The following is a 6,665-nucleotide window of genomic DNA, read 5'->3' as shown; positions in this document are numbered from 1 at the left end:
AGGAAAAATTCAGCATCCCAGGTGTGCACAACAGGCCCAAATCAAACCTAAGGTGCGTGGAGGTCCAAACACTTCTTTCAGGTGATAAGCCAATTAACTAACCCATCAATCTTAATTGGATTTGGGGTGTGAGGAGACTGGCTGGCTGGGTTGCTTGGTTCTGGAACACACCAACAGCTGATGCACTTAGGAGATTGACAGACTAGATGCAGGTACACAGAAAGTAGCACAGCAAAGCACTGACTGGGCAGACAAAGAAGAAGCTGAAGTGCAGACTGCTGAAGCAGGACACACGCAACTTTCCACTTGCTTGCTGGAAGGATGCTTGCAAGCAATCTATTTCATTCAGTTTTTTCATACTGGATTAGAAGGGGAGCACCGTTCCTGGAGGTACTGCAATACCAGGTCAAAGCGTGGAGTGGAAGGAGCAAGCTCTTTTCCATCTCCCTGTTCGAAAAATCCATTTAATATATGGTCCCCAGATAGGGGACGTATCAGATATCAAACTGATAAGAACAGATAAGGTTTCAACATAATTTTATTAAAGGAAAAAGCCATATAGAAGAAAATCGCAATATGATAAAACCGTAAATAATTTAGCATAAAAAAATTATAATATTACAAGACATAAAATTACAAAACAATTGTGTTTCACATATTTAAGCACCACATGAAATTTGCTTCCTTTGCTCCTATGAGCTTTTTATCTCTCAAAAAATAAATATATAATTCACTTAGTGCAATTTTTATACAATTTTTAACATCAATACAATCTCTTTTAAAAAGAAGAATGTTCCTAGTTTTCCAAATGGCATTTTTAAAACTATTTATAACCATCCAACAAATATTCTCTTGTCTAGGGGTAGGGCAGGAAAAAAGACCATATAAAACATATTGATAATTAAAATCTTTAAGACCACAAATCCACTTTAAAAGATGAGCTGCCTTTCTCCAGAACTTCCTGTGCATAGTGACAGTTCCAAAAGACATGTAGTATTGTCTCGTCATCCCCACATCTATCTCTGGGACATTTGGCTGTCGCCACCAGGCCTCTTCCGTGCTGGAACTCACGGGTAGGGAGGCACTGGTGTACGACAGCCCAAGCAAGGTCTTTATGAATATTTGCCAGGTACTTTCCAAAGACGTTCCACCACACCTTTTTAGACCTTGCTTGTAAAAAAATTTGCTACTGTCATTACATCATCCGTTTTCCGGCATAAACTTGATACTTTTTTCTGGTCCCCCAGGATGTCAGGCTCCAGTTCTTGAAGGTGCAGAAGCCTGACTGTTTTTTCCAATGTTTTGGGGGGCACAGAAGCACAGGAGAATTCATTGACAACCGGAACCACCTTTTTAAAAAACATCCCTGCTGCATATTTTAAAAAATAGCTAAAAATGCAATTGGTTTTCAGCATCTTAAAACAAAAACAGAAATACTTTATATAAAAAAAGATTAGGAACATCCTTCCCCCCATCTTTTCTAGATTTGTACATAATTTCACGTTTTAATTTTTTAATTTTTGACCCCCATAAAAATCTAAAACAAATCTGCGTCAATTCTTTAATATATAAAATTGAGGGGGGGGGGGGGGGGGGAACACCATAGCAATATACCAGTGTTTCCCAACCAGTGTGCCTTCAGCTGTTGCAAAACTACAACTTCCAGCATGCCCGCACAACCAAAGGCTGTCCGGGCATGCTGGGAGTTGTAGTTTTGCAACTGGTTGGGAAACACTGCAATATACAACATAATAGGGATCAAAACCATTTTTATTATTAACATTCTTCCTTCCATCGTTAGATCCCTTAAGTTCCACATAAAAAATTTTTTTCTATTTTCTCTATTACTGAGTCCCAACTAACAATTCCGTTATTTGCCTGATTAAAAATAACCCCTAAAATTTTAATGTTATCTTGCTGCATTTGGACTCCGGGTGTCACTGAAGAGTCCCAACTTCCTATATAAAAACAATCACATTTATTTAGGTTTAATTTAAAACCAGAAACCTCACAGAAAAAACTAGTATCCATCAAGGCTTTTCTCATTTATAGGAGAATCTTTGCATAGAATAGTTATAGCGTCCATATAGCCGAGTACTTTTAATGGAAAACCCCTCCCCCTGGGATTGGCACACCTCTAACTACTTTATCTTTTCTTAACATTGCTAACAGGGGCTCTATCACACAAATAAAGAGTAAGGAGGATAAAGGGCAACCCTGTTTGACCCCAGATAAAAGAGGGACACCATTTGTTAAAAACCCATTAATTAAAATCTGGCTAAAACAGGATTTATATAAGAGTTTGAGTCGGCTTATAATAAAATCAGGCATTCCCATTTTCTGTAAGACTAAAAAGCCTCTGTCAAAAGCCTTTTCAAAATCAAGTGATAAAATTGATAAACTTTGGTTTCTGTCTTTAAAATACCAGATTATATCACGTAAAATGTTTAACGACTCAGTAATAGATCTCTCAGGTACCCCACAGACCTGATTTGGGTGTATTAATTTACTCATAATGGGTTTTAGTCTTGTTGCCATGAGTGTAACTAATACTTTATAGTCTGCATTTAATAAAGTAATGGGCCTCCAATTTTTTTAAAGATTTTTAATCATCCTTTTTAAAAATTAATGAGATCACACCTTTTCTCCAACAAGGGGGCAATTCTTTTGTAATAAAAGTTTATTTATACAATAAAAACAAATCCTCTTTTAAAAGATCCCAGAAGTTTAAATATAATTCTATAGGTAGACCATCCTCACCAGGGGCTTTCCCTCTAGAAAAACTTTTAAAAACAAATAAAAGTTCCTCAATAGTAAGATCTCTAGATAAAAGTTCCTGGTCTAAAATGTCTAATTTAAAACCCAGAGAATTAATAATATCGTCTAAAAAGGATTTGTCTATAGCTTTTTTACTAAAAAGGAGCTGATAAAAATTAGAGGCTGCATTCAACATTCCATTAATAAAAGTTTCGCCTTCTAAACTTACAATAACATCTCGTTTTCTATTTAGTTTTTAAAAAAAGAACCGGGAACATTTTTCATCTTCCTCTAATTGTTTTACCCGAGAGTTGAAAATAATTTGTTTGCCTTTATCATCAATGCATTTTTAATCTCCGCTTTTAAATTAATAATGTCTGTCTCAACCTCTATACCTATCTCTTTTAATTTAAAAAGCACATTCAAACGCTTATTAAGGATATAATACCATCATTTTTTTTTCTTTTGCAATCTTCTTACCTACTTTTATAAAGAAAAGCTTAATTTTGAACTTTGTACCCTCCCACCAGCACAGCATAGATTTGTGGGGCATCTTCTGTTGTTGCAAGCACTGGTAGGCCCGTACAAAATCATCTCGGGATCATCTAGCAGAGTAACATTTAACTTCCAAAGACCATATTTTACCTTTGATTCTCCTTTCAGTTCCAGCTGAATCGATAAAACTATAGATATTATTAATCAATTCACATTTCAAAGGTTTAAAAACATCAGAAGCAAAGTTAAAATCGATTCTGGAGTGCACTCTTCCATTGGACCAGGCAGTACCGGGGTCTGCCGGCAAGAGAGCCCTCCAGCAATCCTTCAAACTAAAATCTTCAATTATATTTTTAAGTAAGCAAGAAGTATGATCCTTTCGGTTTTGATCACCCCCCCCCCCCCCCCCCCCTGTCGACATTCCTCATATACATTTAAAATACGACATAATAATCCTTTAAAACGCAAATGAATTAAAACAGCTCTGCCTGGCACAATTTCAGTTACTGACTGTATTTGGGTAGAGTGTCCCCTACAAAGTAGGCCAACTCCCACGGAACGACACTGAGGGACCCAAATTCCAGTCCTTTTTTAAGTCTCTGTATTCCATACGGCTTGGGATACCGCATTCCTGCAAAAAACATAAATCAAAGTCCACAGTTTCCAGGTATGCAAATAAAGCAGCCCTACGAGTGGGGCTCTTCAAAGACCTCACATTAAGTGAGGAAATTTTAATAGGAACCGTAGACATAACCATTAATAAGTATCAGAGTGCACTTCCGAAGAGCCTGACTCCACGATTTCTTGTGAGCCAGGAATCTCTGCACTTGTACTTGAGAAGGAAAATATGTTCTTGGGATCAGAGCTGGAAAGATGCTGCGTTTCTATTCCACTCCTTAGTTCACACTCATCCGCACTATGACACTTTACTTTTTTCTGAGCAGTCGATCCCTCTTCTTCTCTGGATCTTTTAGCAGAGCAGGAAAGGTCCATCTCTTAATTTCTGGCTGCAACCGCTGAACCACTGGAAGTTTTTGGCTGTTCAGGGGCCCTCAAGGTCCCTTCTAGTCCTTTATTTGCCTTCCCCATGACATCCTCTGCAACCGCTGCAGAGGAGTCTGAATCTCTGGCTGATCGGTGGTAGTCCGTACCGGAGGCTTTTCTGATAAAGCCCTTCTTGACTTCACCTGGTATTGAATGGACGCTCTGGTGAAATTCAGGTTCCACCACCAACCTCTTCTCTTGAGAGGTTATCACTAAGGAGCCTTCTTTCTTACGCGGGAGGGAGTGCCTCCTTTCAATTTGGACACTAGGGCCCTTATCAGGATCCGCAACCGCACCTTGCCATTCGCTTGCCTCCTTTAGACCCAAATACTTTTTGTCTCTTAGAAAATAAACACATAATTCACCTAAAGCGATTTTCATAAAATTTTTGACATTGATTTTATCATGTTAAAACATCAAAATATTTCTGCTTTTCCAAATGGCATTTTTAAAACAATTAACAGTCATCCAACAAACTCTTTGTTGTCTAGGATTTGGGCAGGTAAAAAGTCCATATAAAACATATTCATACTTAAAATCTCTCAGACCACATATCCATTTAAAAAGAGGCCCGGCCTTCCTCCAAATCTCCTGTGCATAGTGACAGTTCCAAAAAAGGTGCAATACCATCTCGTCGTCTCCACACCTATCTCTTGGACACCTTGTTCCCGCCACCAGCCCTCGCCTGTGTTGGAACTCACGGGTAGGGAGGCACTGGTGAACCATCGCCCAGGACAGATCCTTGTGGACGTTTGCCAAGAATTTCCCATACACATTCCTCCACACTTTTCTGGATCTTTCTTGTGAGAAGTTTGCAACTGTCACTATTTCTTCATGTTTCCGACTCAGCACTGATACTTTCCTCTGGTCACCCTAAATTTCAGGCCTGACAGTTTTTTCCAGGACCGCATAATGTTCTGGGGGACACAGGAGCACAAGAGCATTTAGAGGAATCCTGAACAATGTCTTAAAAACCATGCCCGCTGCATATTTAAAAAAAATAACTAAAAATGCCATTAGATTTAAACATCTTAAAACAGAAATATTTAATATAAAAGAAATTAAAAAGGATAGGGACATCTATACCACCTCCACTACCTTGAACCTTCTTTGTCTTACCCTGTACTTGCGGCGTACCAGGGCAAGGCTCGGGTTTACCCGCCAAGCTTCCTATTTGTACACTAGGAGATTGAAGACATTCTTCCTTTGGCTTCAAAGAATGCCTTCTACCAGACCTTTTACTTTTCCCAGTCTGGCTGCTGGGATCCTCAGAAGGACCCACCTCAGCATCATCGCCCGTCAAATTCTCCGTAGGTACAATAGGCACCTTGGGACCCCCGCCTTTGGCTGCACAGAGTGTCTCCACCAGACTTTATTTTTCCCAGTCTGGTCGCTGGGATCCTCCATAGGAACCATCTCAGTATTACTTCCTCTGCTTATATGATCCTCAGCAGGTGTCACAGAGGATCAACGGTTCACGCCCGGCACTGTTTGGGACTTTGGGGTCGTCACTAAGCAAGAACTACTCTGCTTAGACCCCTTAAAGCTCTTACAGCCAGCCTCCACTCCTGCCTCAGTCGGACCACCCAACAAAGGTCTGGAGGACCCTGGCTTATTCCCATCAACAAATGATGATTTTGTATCCGTGGCATTGCCACCTAAGCCTACAGCAATTATGGGCTGCTTTGGCCCCGGCTGAGTTGTCCCTTTTTTAGGCTCACCGCGAGCCCTACTAGGGCACTCCTTGTACTTATGGCCCGACTCTCTGCACAAGTTGCAAATCATGGAGGCATTGCATCTTGAGTACATGTGTCCCACACCTCCACATTTAGTGCAATACCTCACTTGCGAATCGCAATTTTCTCTGGTATGCCCAAATTTTAAGCAGTTCCGATAGTACCGAGGCATCTGGGGGTACAGGACGTATCCTCTGTTCCTCCCTATGGCAAAGGAGGATGGTGGTTGGTCAAGCCCTCCAACTCCATCTGGGTTATGGAAAAACTTAACAAAGTATTTCCTTTTCCCATTCCAGAAGCCTGCACCGTTTTTCACTTCGTAGGAGAAGTGTACCTCTCTACAGTACCTCTTGAGAAACACGGTGACATCTGTCTCAGGAACAAATGGGTTGTATACGCATACAACCAGCGGTATCGACTCCTCACCGTAGAGGAGTACGAAATTAAGGTCAAGGCTATCATCGGTCTGGTCCGCATCATTTAGCGCTGTATATTACACAAAATATGTGTAATATTGTCTCATCATCCCCACATCTCTCTTGTGGGCATTTGGATGTCGCCACCAGTCCTCTCCTATGCTGAAACTCACGTGTTGGTAGGCACTGGTGCACGACAGCTTAAGCAAGATCCATA

At 40.4% G+C, this 6,665-nt stretch overlaps 1 non-coding gene across 1 annotated transcript; it reads right to left on the bottom strand.

The window, feature by feature from the left end:
• Positions 1-368: 368 nt before the first annotated feature.
• LOC122942730 lies at positions 369-558 on the bottom strand. The gene has a single exon (XR_006390671.1). It is a non-coding gene; the product is annotated as a U2 spliceosomal RNA (small nuclear RNA).
• Positions 559-6,665: the final 6,107 nt, after the last annotated feature.

This window comes from Bufo gargarizans, chromosome 6 (assembly GCF_014858855.1).
Source record: "Bufo gargarizans isolate SCDJY-AF-19 chromosome 6, ASM1485885v1, whole genome shotgun sequence".
NCBI lineage: Eukaryota > Metazoa > Chordata > Amphibia > Anura > Bufonidae > Bufo > Bufo gargarizans.
The sequence above is the reverse complement of the archived record's forward strand: the minus strand, read 5'-3'. Positions and strand labels throughout refer to the sequence as shown.